General features: G+C 33.9%; 1 protein-coding gene across 1 annotated transcript in view; it reads left to right on the forward strand.

Moving 5' to 3' along the window:
* Positions 1–18,712, forward strand: part of EYS (eyes shut homolog) — a 723,503-nt gene that overhangs the window by 393,689 nt on the left and 311,102 nt on the right. The gene's annotated exons all lie outside the window — the stretch shown is intronic.

Raw genomic sequence — 18,712 nt, forward strand, 5'->3', positions numbered from 1 at the left:
CTCTTTACAGATAGTTTCAGAATTTTTTGCTTATATACATCTTCAAAGTGATTACTTGTATAAAAAATAAGCTGAGTCCTGTTTTGTTGGGGTTTTTTTTTGGGGGGGGTTGTTTGGTTTTAGGTTTTGTTTTGTTTTTTTTAAATTTTGTTTTGTTTTTTATTTGGGTAAATGAGTTATAGAGAATGTTGGGTTTTGGTTTACATAATTCTCTTGGGATCGACTGATTGAGTGATTGATTGACTGAACTGCTTGTTCTGCCTTTTTCTTCACAAGAATCACATACTCATCTTCCATTTTTTGATTGATATTGTCTGACTATTTTTCTTCAAAGACTGTCTCCTAATAATCATCATTTTCATCACTTATGTTCTTTAAAGAGACAAACATAAACTTGACAAAATGATTAGGTGATGTTAAACAGCTGACCACAGAGGAAATTCAACTAATACTGGAGACAAAACTGCATGATCCAGACATGGAGATCTGTCATTCATGAAATCAGGGTACTTTCTGAAACATTCAGCTGAGTAGTGTATCTCAACAATGACTTTTCACTGACATAGTTAACAGTAGTTCTGAGTTCAAAACACATCTATTTGTAAACGTAAGTGAGACTCTTAAAATATTTTTAAAACAATCTGATCAAGTGCTCTTATGTATATCTTCTTCCTACAAAACCTTCAGGTATAAAGTTACTGATGGATACTGAAAAGTTGTCATTGTTTGAAACCCCTAATGATGAGATATCCTACTTGGTTTTATTGTCACAAGTCACATCTGTGCAAACAGAAATTTGTAAAATTTTAATGACAAACCATTTATTTTTACATACCTGTTATCCTGCTTCAAGTTCTGCCTTATACAAGTATATTAGCTATACTGTACTGAAACAAATGACTGCTGTGCCTAATAAAGAACTCATGAGTACACCCTGTTACCTGGACTGCACAGAACATCTGCAGTGGAGTAGGCTCTGGCCTTTATCAGCTGGTGTTCTGTCAAGTTCCTCATTTCTATTCAGAGAACCTTTTTGAGGTGGTGGGGTGTTTTTATACAAAGATAAAAGTGTCTGTCAAAGTTTCCAGGTGCTTGGAAGAGATTTATTGTCACCAGGCAGCAGCTGATATGGCACCTGCAGCTGTACCTGACACAGATGGCTATTCCTCACCTTCTGCCACACAGGCTACTCGAGCAGTAGAGGAGCAGGTTGGAGGCTGCTACAATGCTGACAGGAAATCAGCAACACAAGTTTCACCTCACTACAATAATCTTTTCAGGATTTCAGGTGTTTCTTTTATCATACTTACATATACACTCAGGAGGTATTTCCACCTCTTGAGTATATAGTTATAGCATTATAGTATAGGTTATAGTATATGAATATATAGTATATAAGTATAATCAACATTTTTAATGTAAAATGGGTACAGAGAAAAGTGTATATCTCTTGAGGTAACTTTTTTTGTATGTAGTACAATTACATCGTTTCACAGTGAGACAAATGATGGCTGCATTTTTTAAAAGCAGCACTACTTTTAGAACATTGCAACATTTCAGAAATAAATTCAGGGAATTAAAAAGACACAGGAAAACCTAAAAATTCTGGAATTAAATATTAGGGAATTTTGATTCATTTGGTCTACATTTTTATATTATACTTTTATAAAACAGAATGAATACCCATAAAGCCAAGGAGAGGTTTTTTTGCTTTTCATTCTTTGCTTGAGGGCTTGTGTTGGAAAAAATGACTTTATATTATTGATTTAAAACACTTAGGGGGGAAAAAGTATTTCCAGACTAGGAAAGATATGTATAAAGGTGCCAAAAGACAAATAAACCATTTTTGTTGGGTATAGAATACAGTTATTTTCCTGTGAATGCTTGTCTAAATAGATTTCATTCTCAGTACACAAACATAAATACACAGATCAAATTCATGCTGCCAGAACTGCCTCCTGATACTGTGCCTGTAGTCAAGAGGTCAAGTTGTCTGAGCATACCACTATGGATTTCCAACTGATCATATGACCTAAAAGGAATTTTATTTACATTTTTTGTTGATGTTGTTGTTGTTGTTTTGAGGAGTTTTGTTAGTTTGATTGGGTTTTATAGTGGAAAAAATAGAAAAGGAACAATAATGCATCCCCAAAAGTAATAGCTGCCCTTATGTTGATGCATAAGCAAATCTACGTCTTTTTTAGTGGAAGAAATGAGATTATTAAAAAGCTAAGTGAGAAATTATTAAATTATTAATGAGATTATTAAAAAGCTAAGTGAGAAATGCTCTTGGATGAGTAAAATCTTTCATACACAATCCATAGTAGAAGAAATGTGTCGAGGTGTTAAACCTGTTGTACTTGTCTATAATTACAGATTTTGTGTATTTGTTAATAACCTTTATTACTAAAACTTGAGAAAAAATACTGATGACCCACCTGGATAAATTGCAGTCTCTGAAAAATGGGAACTACATACTTTTCATATATTTTAGAATAGCTATTCTCATATGACAATCAGTAAATACATTACAGCAAGTTCTAAGATATCTTAGAGTAGCAGGGATCTCTAGTAAAGGGCTGTGAGAGATGAGATATATCTTGCAGAAAAATATATTTTTGATCTGGTCTCCAGGTGTGCTTTTCAACTGCCATGATATTGCTTGCAGCAAATAATGTTTTGTAAATACATTTATTCTTAGGAAGAAAATATTTATTGTTATAGAAATGCTTTCATGTGACCAGAGGGGATGACCTATGTTCTTAACCATATGTCTGTTAGCACTCTGTGAAATTCTGCATGACTTTTTCACTTTCCCATGCTCTGCCACCAAGTAATTGCCCAATAAGCAACCTTTAACACAAATTGAATGCAGGGAGCTTTTCTTTCTTTCTTTCTTTCTTTCTTTCTTTCTTTCTTTCTTTCTTTCTTTCTTTCTTTCTTTCTTTCTTTCTTTCTTTCTTTCTTTCTTTCTTTCTTTCTTTCTTTCTTTCTTTCTTTCTTTCTTTCTTTCTTTCTTTCTTTCTTTCTTTCTTTCTTTCTTTCTTTCTTTCTTTCTTTCTTTCTTTCTTTCTTTCTTTCTTTCTTTCTTTCTTTCTTTCTTTCTTTCTTTCTTTCTTTCTTTCTTTCTTTCTTTCTTTCTTTCTTTCTTTCTTTCTTTCTTTCTTTCTTTCTTTTCTTTTCTTTTCTTTTCTTTTCTTTTCTTTTCTTTTCTTTTCTTTTCTTTTCTTTTCTTTTCTTTTCTTTTCTTTTCTTTTCTTTTCTTTTCTTTTCTTTTCTTTTCTTTTCTTTTCTTTTCTTTCTCTCTCTCTCTCTGCTAGGGCAGTCAAGCATTGAAACAAGTCCAGAGAGATTGCAGTTTCCATCCTTGGAGATATTTAGAATTGAACTGGACAATTTCCTGAGAAACCTGTTGTAGCTGACCCTACTGTGAGCGGGTGAGGTTAAATTAGATAAACTTCAGTGGTCCCTTCAAACCTCAGTTATCCTGAGATTCTGTGGTACCATGTAATGGTTAGGACAGAATTGCCTTTCAGACATTGTTTCTAAAGACTCTTAGAATTTACTTCTATGCAAGTAACTAGTTAGTCACCAAGAGTGGGATTCATCATACCTACAGCTATCTATTCATTAATCTGTGTAAACTGTATCACTGTAATAAATGAAGAAAAATTGCACCATCTGCTTTAGATGTCTGTTCTGGGATAGGATGCAAACTTTTCTCCTTTTCTTAATATGTACTATTCTGCTTCTTTGTACTTTTGTTTTTGGCAAAGAAATTGAATATTGCCTTGAATATTCTGTTTGTGTAATGTATGTGGATCGTAGAGCTCACAAAGACATTTGAAAGACAAAACCCAGCAGAACCAGACATGAATGTTAACAACACATATGCTATTACACAGCAGCTAACTGGATTTGCTTCCATTAATTATGGAGAAAAACTTTCATTAAACAAATACATTACTGAAGTGGATTTTCATTCCACTATTGAGTCACCTACTTTCACTGCCTGTGTTCAATATTTCATTATTTCCTTTAAGACTTTCCTTTCCTTAAGACTGCCTAAAATATGAAATATGTTCTGAACATATCACTAATAGTCAAATTGGTACATTACTACAAAGCTCTTCCTGTTCAGTATTATTTTGTTTAAAATCTTGCTCTGCAAAAATTCCAGTTTTGATTACATTATTGGTTAAACACCCCTAGCATAAAGCAAATTTCAGGGTTTTGGATTTTACATACTGCTTTACTTTATAATGTAATGCTTTTTCAGCTTTCTCCTTAATCAAGTTCTATTCAATTACAGCAGGGTACACTGGGTTTCTGAAAAATGTTGAAACTACACGATGCCTTTGCCTCCTAATCTGTCTTTATCATATTGACTTGTTTATGTTATATTCACTGGATTTGTCATCACTCCCATTATTCCTTTAAGCTTTGTCTTTCATCAGTTCGGCCAGACATATTACTATTCATTCCATTGTAATTTCCCTGTTCTCAGTATCTGTAATCATATGCTGTTTTTAAACACGTTATTATATCTGCCACATCAAGAAGGTAATTACTTTTGACATAGTGAAGTTACTTTCTATGTAGGTTAGCATGGAATTTCATGCAAAGTGAGTGCTTTGAACACTGATCTATTATTTGCACTTTATTTGTGACTGCTAGAAGCTTGAACTTGATAACTTTCCAGACCTCTTTCACAAGCAGTCATTTTCCCTAGAGCTCTGATAAAGACCTAGAAGAATAATCACAAGCCTGGCCTACTTCTGGTTTTACTTAAGTGCAACCTGCTGCTCTGCAGGCAAAAAAATCTTGATAGTCTGCAACTTTTAAGTGTATTTTTTACTCTGATTGCTTTGTGCTCAGACTTCTAAGCAAGCCAGGTAAATAGTAAAATCTGTTGAAATTCTATGTAAATGGCTGTCACAACAAGAAAAAAATTAACAAGTTTAATTAAGAAATTAAACTTTCATTTCGAAACTATACATAATTTGACATTTTCTAGATTTCTGTATTAAAATAAATTTAAATTACCTTTTGAGCTGACAAATACCTTCTGCTTTCTAATCATCAAAAGTGTTCTAGTAATATGTAAATGTCTTCTAGACTATGCATTGTCCATCTGCTCAGAGACTCATTGTGCTCAATATTCCCAGCTACTTTAAAGCAAAAGAAATCATGATATTGTGAATAAAACTCTTGGCATACCTGCCAATGACAGCAGATGTTGAGTTTCAGGTATGAAGTAATTTGAGAACAGTATTTATGCCACTCAGTATCTCCTGTCATTTGGAGTTTCAAAGCCAGTGAGATCTATGAGCATCATCTACTCTGGGAACAGGGAAATATTCAAAAGCATCTTCTGTGTTTGAAAAATATTACCCTAAGAAACTTCCTGCAGGCATAGTTAACTTCCATATGATTGGAAACATACAAACAAACAAACAAAAACAAACACAAAACAACAAAAAATACATTTACTAGTACAAGTATTTCGGGGTTAGGGAAGTTTTTTTTCCTGTAACTCAAAAGATTTTCCTTGATTTTTTGAATACTATCAGCATTCTATGTTAAGATTGATTTATATTGTAGATTTTTGGACCAACCAAACTATATAACGTGGGCTAACATTCATCAGCATAGAAAGTGTATTATTTTGAAAATCTTAAAATGTCTTTTGTGTAGCAGGTTCTGAGGAGTCTGAATCAATTAGAATTGCTTTTCTTTGAAGAATAGCAAATAAAAGATATGAGGTGTTCCATGTAGCTCACACTTCGCATTTACATTTCGGAGCAGTTATTGAATTAATTATGCTTTGCTCTTAAACCTTATTTTGAATATATTGAAAATAAATCATAATTATCAACTTCTGCAGTTTAAAAACAGAAGGGATTTTAGAGTCATGAGAACCTCCAAGTCTTTCTCTTATTTATATGGAAAATCTATTATTTGGTATAATATGAAAAGTATCCGAAACGCACAGATTGTTCCTCAGAGGAACTATTACATTTCCTGGAGTTAAATAATCCTTAGGGATGATTTAGCAGCATTCTAAGTGTAAACACTGTCAGTTCAGCTTTTTCCTCATCTTATTTGAGGAAGTGGAGAGGTTCCTGTATGACTCCCTTGAGGAAGTAGGTGCTCACTGGCAGTGGTAAGTTCTGATAGTGACTGGGATCTGAACCAGAGAGAGAGCACAACAGGAGGGTTGCACTATTGGGTTCTAGTGCAAGGTCTCTAGTTCTGTAACTGAAAAACATTGTTCAAAATCTTAGCAAAGTTGACCCCTGTAGTGAAGTTTAAATAATGTGAATTCCTGCAGAAAAAAAAAAAAAAGGAAAATAATTATTTTCCTTCAGTTGGGATCTCAGCTTACATGGATATTAGTAAAATAATAAATAATAAAATAATATTAGGAACTGTTGGCTAACCTTTAACTATAAGTCTCGGTTTTGTTCTCAGATCAGTCATACGTGTACAGATGTCAAGAGGTTAATGTGCTGTGGAAAATAAAAGAAGGGAAAAAACCAAATCTTCCAAAATGCTGTTACATGTGTTTGCAATGAAGCAAGTTGTGGGATGGGGAGGGTAAAAAGGAAAAATTGTATGACGTAGATGGATGAGAACATTGTAGGGTCAGGACAAGACAAAATAAATGTATACACAATGAGATAATGAGATTGGATATTCAGGGTGACACATTTAGGAACAAGACTTGAAATAATACATATTATTGGCCTGAAGAAAGATAAAGTGCCTGTACTCTTCCTCAGCTTCTGTCAATGTATAAGCCTTAAAAATTTCCATATTTACTCTGGTAGAAGCAAGAAGTAATACCTTCTCACGAGTAAAGCAGTATCCCTACTACAGTGTGTCATGTTGCCTCACCATTTTACCTTCTCATTATCTCAAATTTTAACAGCCTTGTAGAGTTGTGAGCAGCAGTGGCTTCTGGACCTCAAACCTTTGACCAGAGGGTTTGTGTTATTTCAGGTAGCCAGTAAATCTTTATGTGCAGTTATGGAAAACATAAAATGACTTCATAAGCCAAACCTACTTTTTCTTTTGATGTCACATGGGTCAACATGTCACAAAGATTAAACTGATTACTCAATACTCTTGAGATAATTGTGCCTGATTAACAGTAATCTGCCCTGTGACTTGGCTTGGCCTCCCAGCAATTTTTCATATATAGCTTTTCTTTTTTTCTTCTTCTTGAAAAGAAAGACACAAACATATTTTTCACTATTAGTGAGTACAGAATGTGGAGCTGGAACAATTTTTCTCAAATCTTTGTACTCTTAGCTCTTCTTCAGAAATTAGAGATGCCTTAAATACCTTTAAATGACTGTTCCTAACACTGTCCATTTATGTATAGCTAAGCAGTTGCTAAGTGCTTGTTTGCAGAAGAGAAAGGCTATGCCTATTCTGCATATCTAAATAGATCAAGAATATACCAAATGAAAAATTTTTAAATGTTCTTATGGAAAAGGCTGCTCTCCATTTAAAGTTTGTATCTTACAGCTTTTCAGTCACTATTTTCTATTTTGTGGACTAAAGAAAAAAAAAATGATTTAGCCTATCTTGGCATGATTTATTGTAAACGTTCTTTTTTTTTCTTCCAAGCTGGGCAGGTGCAAGGTTGTTAATCCTTACTTAGATCATGATTTGCTTTTTAGCAAACTGTCATATATTCAAATACCAAAGAAATGCTGCAGTTTAAAGTGTCACAAACACTAAATCATATGGCAGTTCAGTCATTGTGTGTATCATAAGCAGGTTTTACACTATTAACTCTAAAAGTATAATTTGAGAATGACCTTTTAGAACTATTTGCTGTCCAGAATTTATTTAGTATCACAATAATTAAGTCAGGAAAGTTTGCAGGGGATAAAATATACTGAAGGTAGTCACTTTAAAAATATTAGTTCCTATCCAGTCTTTCAGGATATAAGCAGGACTGAAAGAATAATTTTCCTTACACAGAACAGCAATTCTGTTCCAGTGCTGTGCTTCTATCATAGGTAACACTGTGTCTTTAAATCCTGGAGCAAATTTCTCACCCATGGTACAACACGATTATCCAGCTGAATGCTGGACATTTGGTCCAGAAGGATACAGTGAGGGACAGTATGAAAAGCTTTGCTGAAGTCCAAAAAGATTACACCTAATGGCTTCCCTAGATAACTAGGTGAATCACCCCGTCGGAGAAGGAAATCAAGTTTGATAAGCAGGACTCTCTGTTCATGAGGCCCTGCTGGCTGTGACTGATGACTGTGTTGTCCTCCATGTGTTTTTCAATACTCCCCAGAATTGTATTTTCCATGATTTTAGTGGGCATTGAAGTGAGACTGACAGGCCTGTAGTTTCCAGGGTCCTCCTTGAAAACCAGGACAACATTTTCTAGTTTCCAGTTGGAAACTCTGGATTCCAAAGACCACTTGAAAAACATCAATTTTAATGAATTATTTTGAATATATTTATCTTTGTAAATATTAGTAAAAATAATAGTTATTTTTATTGGTGACCAGAAGTTAATTGCTTTTATACTTTAAATAGAAGCACTATGAGGGAAGTGGAATTTTAAACAAAGGTAGAATTACTAGTAGAATGGAAGTAAAAATAGGGGTTTTTTTTTTATACACCTCAATATAAAAAAGAAAGATATCTAAACATTCTTTTAAGAATTAACCTCAGCATGACTGTCAGTATCTATGTTTGATTTGAGGGGTAAGAACTAGGCAGTATACATTCTTTTCTCTGTTGAAGAGAGAAGAAAACTCTGATACTGGGCAATCTGCTACACGTTTCTTATTCTGAAGGGCATTTTTCAAATTTCATATTATGTAATGCTCTAGTATTTCCTCTGAAATTTAACTTTAGCACCAGGTGTTTCAGTTATTCTGATGTTTGTGGTTTCTGTGGCTTCTGCAAACCCTTTTCATATAAGTAGATTATGTTTCAGACCTTTAGAAATACCATGACTTCCAAATCTGAAAGACCATCAGCCTCCAAAAATATAGAACTCTTCCAAGATGCATTGCATTTGATCAGCCCACCTATTTCTCCATGAGTACTTATAATAATTGGAAGAGGGAGAATCAGTACCTGTTTAGACACCCAACTGCAGCTTTTAGCTGTGTCTGTATGACATCTGGTAAACAAGCTTCACATGCTGACTAGATTTATGTGAATGTGGTTACAACACAGGTTCTTTTAGGCCAAAAAATATTTATTTTGTATTGAATTTATTTTAGCTCTTAGAAATTAAAAATTTTGAATTTCAAAATTAAAGAATATAAACTAAGAATTTAATTATCAGGATTAGAAATAGATTTCATTTACTCTACTTATTTCTTGATTTGTCTATATCAGAAGGCAGTAAGGGAAAAGAAGTGAAGGGATTTAATTTTTTTTCCCTACAATTCATTGAAGCAGATAGGTCTATTATTATATTTATTTCTTAAGTTGATTCTTCTATCTATGTTGTTTTTTTTTCCTCTAGTAGTCGTTTGCCTTTTATATTCTGCCTTTTTCCTTAACCTCAAATGTAGAAAGGAAATAGAGTATCAGTGATGCTCTGGTGCTAAGTTATAATCCTGACCACCTCTAAAATTGTGAACCATTAAATCTTACAGCTTTTATTTAAGACTACTGGACAGCCATCACATTGAAAGATAGGTTCCTGTTCAAGACTGAAAAATAGAGCCAAGTTCTGTAATACTGACTCATCCAAAATTCCTTAGTTATGGGAGATTTTTTTCACTGTAACCTTACTGGATTTTTCTTCCGCATTAAATAGACTTTCTCAAGATTGAGTAAAGAACTGTTAAACTCTGTTATTTATCTCCTATTCACTTAAAGATACTAGCTTCAGGAATTGTATAAAACAATATGTGAGGACAAGGATTTAGCAAAATTTCAGAAATTACATTCCTATATGGTCAATAGTCCAGGCAATGAACCTCTGTAGCTCACATAAATAAAAATAGAAGAATTGCTTGGTTAGAAATTCAGCCTTCAAAATTTTGTTTAAGATTTAGATTGTTAACAGCATTTTATATGTATTAGAATTGCCAGCTCCTGGTTAAGGAATAAAACCCACCTGAATCCTCCAACCACAGTATGCAGTGAAAGTTATACCTAATTGAGTATGGAGCACTTCGGTATAAATTCACTGTATTTTACTTGAGCTGCTTCTACAGGCAAAGTGTATTATCTATTCTTAGATAATCAGAGATAATCAAAGATTATCTATTCTTAGATAATCAGTTGGATAATTTGTTTCAGTTATTCTTCCATGAGCTAGTATGGCTGATCAGGAATTGGCACTACTGGCATAGAAACTGTGCATTGAATTTTGGTTTAGAATGAGACACAATGTTCTTTATGTCTGCTTTGTCACCTTTGGGTTTATGTTTGTCTGCCTACTCCAGCCTACATCCCCAAATTACTGCTGGGGTCACAGGAGAGGTCTTTGAGACCACGGGAAAGAAATGGCTGCAGACACCCTTCTGGTTTAAAGCCATGTCCTTTCTGTTCCTATTCTCTTCAAAAGCACACTAACATGTCTGACACAGCAGTACAGTGAAGCACTTGAACAAACACATTGTTTGGACATCTTGGGACTCATAGAAATTCCTGGGTTTGCAAAAAATGAAATGCTGTTGCTTTCCATCTTTTGAGATGGAATTTGTGCTTTGGGGCATCTTAACACATTTATGAATTTTGAAGTATTAGAAAACATTGCAAATGCCAGCCTCCCAACTTCTGAAAAGAGTTCTTTTTATCTTTTCAGTTTTTATAATTATGGTTGCAGTATCTTCTATATACAGTATACAGTATCTTCTATCTTCTTTTTTTTTTCTGGATTTTAAAGATCTTTCTTTTTTTGGTTCTTAAATCATTGAGTCTCTAATTTGTGCTGTGTAACCATGTAAAATGAGTGTTGGAAATGCACAGAAAATAAATGTAAAGGGCCATGTCTTTAGTGCAGCAACAGCTCTGGTCCTTTGTATGTTTTCTTAAGATAGCTAGAACCTCCTTTCTTTACCATATTATGAAATATTTCAGACATCTAAAAAATACTGGCTACAATATACATTTCTAAATTTGTGTCAGTAACTGATAGGTTGAACCTACTTCATCATTACTAATATGAGAGTCAGTAAGGGCTCAGAAATGAGAAAAATATGTACATATTATAATCCGCTCTTTCTCAACTGTAAATAATGTTGCACTTAAGTCTCTTAAATTTTAGAATTATATTTCTTTGTAACCAGTTGACTTCACTAAAATATTTACTTAGATTTGAACATAAATGGTACAACTGTGTGCATAAGTGAGACTTCCATTGAATAGTTGAATAAAATATTTATCAAGGTACAAGTAAAACAACGAGTACTTATTTTAATTGTTCTGATTATTTATAATATACTTTTAAACTTGTCAGTTCCCATCTAGTAAATAAATAATACTCCAAGAGTGACTTTTTTTCCCTGGGAGTCTCCCATATAGTAAGCATAAAAAGTTTATTGGTGTATCCACATAAGGCTGGTATTGCACTCATTAATTTTGGATATTTTTAATTTTATATTTAGGTTTCTTGTTTTGGTTGTCTGTGCCTGTTTTGTTCTGGAACATATCCATAACACCAAATATAAGCAATGTTCACTTGAGCTCCAATGTTAATAATAAGATACTGCTTCAATGCCATTAGCAGAATTCTCATCTGAAAGGCATGGCTTTTTGTTTTTTACTCCTCAGTGTTATAAGACTGCCTATAAATATCTATAAATATCCATGTTTCTGTAGGTATACATTTCATAGGACAACAAATTCTGTGTACAGTCCTACAAGTATTTGCTGATGGGTGTAATGCTTGTGGTCATGAACTTGATTTTACTGTATGCAAGTGGCAGAATCTAAGCCTCAGCTAGCTGTATATGTTTTGTTACACCAATTTTAAAATCTTTGTAGGCTTTATAAGTTTTTCTTTCTAAAAATGTAGATACTTTCTTTGTGTATATTATATATCACTCTTATATACATTTTTCTTCAGGGCTTTAGTGTAGTTAACTAAAAATTGCCTTTATAAAATGTATTTTTTTTAATTAGGAAAAAGGAGCAAATGAAGTTTCAGTGAGTTATCATTAGATAAGGTTATTTCAAGTGATTTTTACTGAAGCACCTTCTTTACTACCTAAAAGTCATTACTCTTATTGCTATAGCAACTGTTGAAAGTATCATGCCCTGTTTGCAGGGTAAGCAAGTGTGGGTCATACAAATGATACAGATATTCTCAGACTTAATTTGTAAAAGCTGTTTAAATAACCACTTCACTGAACTCCAGCACGATAAACATTGTTCTGTATGTTTTAGAGCTATTAAAGCTTAATCCACTACAGTTGTAATGAATGGTTAATCATTGCTCTTTACTAATTTCAAATGAAAACATCTCAATACCAGCATTTACTGCAGTAAAATAACTTTAGTTTTACTAATAAAACATTAATGATGAGATTGCAAAGCATCCACCCATAATCAACATGCTCATTATATGACTTCTGAATATTTTTTTCTAAACCTTTGCTTCTAGATAATGCCTTACATTAAAAACTACTTTGGCTTTCTAGTACTACAGGCTACTACTATTTATGCAGCTTTCACTTATCAATCAGTTAAAATGCCTTTATGATGCAAGTGTGATACAGGCTCGATTAGGTTATTACTGGTAACTAACCAAGATTTGTGTTAGGAAAAAACACAGTAAGAGTGACAAGAAAAGCAATAGCAATTCCTCAAGTACTGAAGTGTTTGGCTAATGCATAGGGTAATCTCTGGGAGTGTAATTTTCTGGGTGTAGTACAGTATTGGCCTATAAAATGTAAGCAACTGCTTACGCAGGTGCATTTCATCTGTGGAAATGAAGCAAAGAAATGACTCATCCTTCTAAGCAGTGGGAGGTAAGGTCAACATGTTTTTGTTTCCCTGGAGATGACAGATGATGAGGTGAGATTTGATTTCATAATTGAAAGTCCCAGCAGGCTCAAAAGAAAAACAGTGCAGTGTTTCAAGGGGAAAAAATATTCTAATGTACTTTAATAGTTGTCAATTTTTGATTCGTTTAAATTCAGATGCATAACCGTAAGGTTCAAACTTAAATATAAATAAATACTAACTAAACTTTTAAATAGCATTTTCCATTTGGGAACAGGTGGTAACTTTATATTTACAATCATTATAATATGTGTATTTCATAAATGTTATTTTTAAGGTCAGATTTTGTAAGAAATTATGCTTCTGTTCTATCTGTAAAGGACATTGATTTCTGCTGGTGTAACAAACTGCATAGAGTTCTACTCATCAACACAGAAAGTTGCTGTGTGGGTACAGCCATTCCCACTGCCTTAGTCTGCAGTACGGCCTTTAAAGGTCTTAAAACTAGCTGATTCTTAAATGCTTCATCAGAACTCTACTTTTTTTTTTCCACCTTCAGAACCCAGTCAGAATTTTGGAGACTGTGAAATAAAACTTTTGAAATTAGATGGAGAAAAACAAGGAGTTACATTGAGTGTCTTTTCAGAATAAACTGCCTTTGAATACTGTGGGACTTTCCCTATTCCTTTTGATTTTAGTATCTTTACATTTTACTTGAAATTAGATTAACAGGCTTTTCTTAGGCAGATAACGCATGTTTCTAAATGTAAAATTAAAATCAAGTGAACAAACCTCCTACAATGTAGTAATCAAATAGAAACTTTCCTGCGCTTTCTCAGAAAGTTACAGTAGTATTTAAATTAATTAATCACATTGGCTTTTATTTTATTCATGAGCAAAATTATTTTTAATTAGAATATTAAACGCCATTTAATTAAACTCCAAATATACAACCTGAGTCTACAACTGAATGAAACATCTGATCTTACAGATCACTGCAAGTGACACCTACCACATATTCTAAAATTGCTGTGTCTAGAGACAGGACTCATCAGTAATTAATTTTCTTGCATGTTAACGTTTGGTCTCCTAATATTTGCATTATAAAGACAAAAAAAAGTTTATAGGCCCATCAAGAAAATACTTATTAGAATCTTAAACTCTGTTTTTGGCAAGACAATAGTTTCCATATGTTACAGTAGTTAAAAATGATATTGTAGTCCTGGAGTTCTTTGTGAAATTTGGGTGAGATTTTTGCATTATTCTTTGAAAAAAATTTCTCTAGATTGTTATCAAACACATATATATCTCTTTCCTGGATGGTCCTAAAGTTTTCTTTGCTTTTTTCTGAACAAGGATTTATGTGTCAGTTAGCAAAACCTATTGGCAATGTCATGATGTCCTGGTATCAAACTAGAAATTCTGCTTTTCCCACTTAAATTTATACAAAATAATTGCACATATTGTTGATACAGGGTTTTTAAGGTTCTTACTTCTTGTATTAGAATGGTCTAGTTATTCTGTGAGTTCTTGGTTTATTCATTTGGCTCTTTTGCCTTTCATGACCCTGACTTTATATTGACTCTCTGAGTACACCAATCACAATGCTAGGTTATTCTTTTCGGACAATGTATGAAACAGAAAGAGAAGAGAAATTGCCCTTGAAAATGCGATAGTAGGTTGTTAATGAAGCTGATTATAAAAACACTACATAGCCAAACTATAATTCATTCTGAACTTTTTTTTACTTTTGAGTTTGCTTAAGAAAAGGAAGAATGTCCTGATGAGAAGTGTTGAGGGATCCACTCAGTGCCAGCAGCTCGGTGGGCAGCTGCAGCAGCGGCCACAGGTTGAGCTCTGGGACAACGAGCCTGAGGTGACAGGTCAGGAGCCTCTGACCCTTTGCCCAGCAAAGGGCCTGGGGACCTGTGGCCTGGCCAGGGGAACAGAGACTCAGAGACACTACAGGAACAAGGGTTCCAGACTTTCCTGTGCTTGGACAGTAGGAGGATAAAAGTCAGGGAGGTCCTTTGTTTGGGGCTCCTCCTCAGAGGGACCAGCTCAAGCTCGTTGTCTTGTTATTTAGTTACTGGACCAAGATTAAATTATTTTAAGGATTGGTTCATCTGAGACTCTGCTGTGGGAACCTGGATTTGAGCCAGCTCAGAAGCCTGGTGTGGCTGTGGGAGAGTGGGGGTGCAGCTGCCAAGGGGCCTCAGTCCCGGCTCAGGTGTGTGACTGTGACTGACAGAGCGGCTCCTGGAGGGATGGGCAGTTTCCTTAACAAGAGCATCTGTAACTTTTGTTTTTCCTAGGCAAGATATCAGCCCTCATTACTGAATTTTTTTCTAATCCTTCATGCTTCAACACTTAAATTTAACAGAAAAAAAAAAATCAAATAGTAGCAATGTATAGATTTTCTTAATTGCTGACTATGATCTAAGCACAAATGCATAGTTTAAAAGTACTGTATCAGAATTTTATTAGAGAGTTCCAATTAACAAAACCTTGTCTTTTTTTCCTGAATTCTTACTGAGTCTGAAAATGTTTGCAAACAAGTGTGTACAATATCTGAGCTGAAAAGTGCAAAGTTAGCCAGGGGTTCTGCAACGGTGGTACCAATTCCTTGAGAGTTGAAGTTGTCATCAGAATAACTTTCTATTTTGCATACTTTCTGTTTTTTAATGCAGAAAAAAAAATGGTTTAAGAAAACTTAAGTGTAATATAAGGCATATTTATTGAATAATATAAGAAAGGCACTTAACTATGAAATTAAAGTAAAACACAGACATCTTTCAAGTATTTGCAAAACAAAGGATTTAATGAGAGAGAGTTTTGTTGTTTTTTTTGGTTTTTTGTTGGTTTTTTTTTGCCAGGATCCATAATTTATTTGTTAGGTTCCTTATGACTTTCTTCTGCTCAGTATGATCAAAGTGCAGTCTCCAAATTAGCTAAAGTCTGCTTGATGTTTTATTGTTTATAAGGCACACCGACTGTGATGCCTCATGGTGTTGATTTAATCTCCTGTCACTTCACTTAGCAGATATCAAGTATCACAGACAGTCAAGGTATAAATTTGCACTTAAAAAGAATACAAGCATTTAGGAACTCCTATGCAGTGCAATGTGCTGGAATATGCCAGGGAAGGAAGGAGAATAGAGCCTCATCAGCTAAGGCTTTTCTGGCCATGCTTATCTCATTCACATTTGCATTTAAAATATATTTACGATTTGTGGTAACAGCTCTGGAAGCAGAAATGGAAATCAGTAGTCTGTTCTGACTGTTCTATTCACAGAACTAGAAAATTGGGTGCCCTCCTCTCTGAATATTTAGTGCTCTTTTTTTACAGATCTAAAGCAGCCATGATGGAGATTATCTGTCATTATGAAGTACTTAGAAATGGACTCCAAAAAGTGCTCCACAAAACTAGTATGTCTAAGTATTGTCTAAATTAAGAAAATTAAACATGATAAATTCTGAAACTGTTAGTCTGAACAAAAATATAAGGCATATCAAAAAGGCTTTGAAGAACAACCAGCACAATGTGTCTTATCTATTAACACATTTTTCCTCTGTATTTCAAGAGCAGGGTGTCAGTGAGCAAGGTTGATTAAAAAAATTGAGAAGCCAGGGACATTACAGAAAAACTTTACATCTTTTTGCACTTTATTCTCTCTTCACTTACAAGAAACTGAGGAAACATTTAGGTTGGATTCCTTCTTTGCATGTGAGTGTTAAAAAAAATCCATTTTTGGAAGATAGATTATATGAGTGATAGTTGAATAAACAGAGAAAATGAGCATTAGAAATTTTTAATATCTTCAATGACAAGTCAGTTTCAGGCAAGAGACTAAGTGTGATGACAGAAAAGGTTTTAGGATACCTCCAAGAAGCTACAAGCCATAAGACTGATGTCCTCCTGAGTATCAAGTAAGGTAATAGAAAAAATACTTAAGAATAGAATTGGTGAACGCACAGCTAAATATTGCCTAGTTAGGAACAATCAACATGTCTGGTTTGGGGGTTTTTTTTAAGAGAAATTCTACCCTAAAACTTCTTGGCAGATTTGGAAGAGTTAGCTACTGTGTGAATAATGGATTGATGGAAGCTTTCTAAATTTTCAGAAGTCTGCTGCTAAGTCCCATAAAACAGATTTTTAAGGAGAGGGAACAGCTAGAGGGTAGGAAACAGTAAAACAGTAAATGTTTATTGTAGCTGAAGATCAGTTGTGAAACTCTATAAGCCAGTAAGATTTTTAATGCCTTGAAAATGGAATAATCAGTGGAATAAAAAACCAGTTCACTGAGAAAACCAAGTTGATCAGTTGAAGAACTGATTAACTAGATTAGTAGAAAGAGTCATAGGATACTGTGGGATTGTACTATGAAATGGCATAATGAAGTTGAACAAATGTTTGTAATGGTGCACAGGTACAGAAGAAGGATTAAAAAATCCTGGCTCATTTTACAGTGACAGACTAAGGAACAGTTTTTGGAGTCCATGCCTGATATTTATATAAAGTGTCAACTCAGCATGGAGTAATCATTTAAAAAAACCCAAATCAAGTGTTAGAAACTATTAAGAAAATTAATTGAATTTATAGTATCAAAGATATAGTATAAGTGTTTTTATCTTCCTTGAAGTTTCTGTCTGCCCATCTCTGTTTACAGAGATGGAATAGAATATTGACTGATCAGAGAAGATCAAATTTATTAGTGTAAAAGGCATCAAAGCTGTATCAGAGCTGAAAAATAGTAGGAGACTAGCAGAGAGATTTGTATGTTTGGTCTGTTCTTGCCTTTCTATAAACATTCATTTAAAGGACTTCTGGAGAATGAAAACTCCTGAAATCAAACAGTTGTCACACTTCTTGTGATAAAATTTGGAGTTTCATCCTCATTTTGACAAAACTCTTGGTTTTCATAAATCAGCGTTAAACAAAAAATAAAAACCAACCATTTTGGGCTTGTCCAAGTGCAATTCAGTAGTTGATTTATTTTACCTTGACATGCTAACATAGTCTGTCCCTTTTACAGTAACATTAGTAGTTTTATAGTTTTGCTTCTGCTTTAAAGAAGACTTGTTTGAAAGCCTGTTACTCACTTCCTTTAAGATCCTTGCAACACTGCTGTGAACAATTGATTATATAATACTCTCCCCTACCTTTATTTTTTTTTCCATTAGTAGTTCAAAGAAGGCATAAAATCAGTTGAAGTCTATTCCTAGAGATAACTTCTGAAATTGGGATTTTCACATGGCAGGGCATATGGCTTTATTGTTTCACAAGTTGACTTCTTCTCTCCCACAGCCCCTGGAGTAGAGGTTTCCAGGCAAGAGATAATTCTTGCAAAAACTTGGAACAAGTGTTCCAGGAGTCTTGCTCTTAACCAATACAATGATTAAGAAACTGAAAAGTGTGTCATGAAGCCTGGGACTTATTTTATTTTCCTTTTCTAAAAATTTGATCTTGTTAGAGAAACAGAGCTTAAAATTTTGGCTTCCTTGTGACAGCAAGAATGTAGTACTTGTCCCAAGTCTTGACAGCTGTTGAGATACAGTTAATGTCAAAAAAAGCTCATATTCTCATTCTCTGCAGAAAATCCTGCAGAGTAGGTTTGCCTAGTGGAAAGGGAATACAGAGAATTAACTAAGGCAGGGTGAACGAAACAATTACACCACATAGAAAATTTTTATATGTTTGGTCAGTTAAGTCACAAATTTAATATGCCAATTAGGCTTTTTTTTAAAAAATAAGGAACAA

Source organism: Molothrus aeneus, chromosome 3 (genome assembly GCF_037042795.1).
Source record: "Molothrus aeneus isolate 106 chromosome 3, BPBGC_Maene_1.0, whole genome shotgun sequence".
NCBI classification, from domain to species: Eukaryota; Metazoa; Chordata; class Aves; order Passeriformes; family Icteridae; genus Molothrus; species Molothrus aeneus.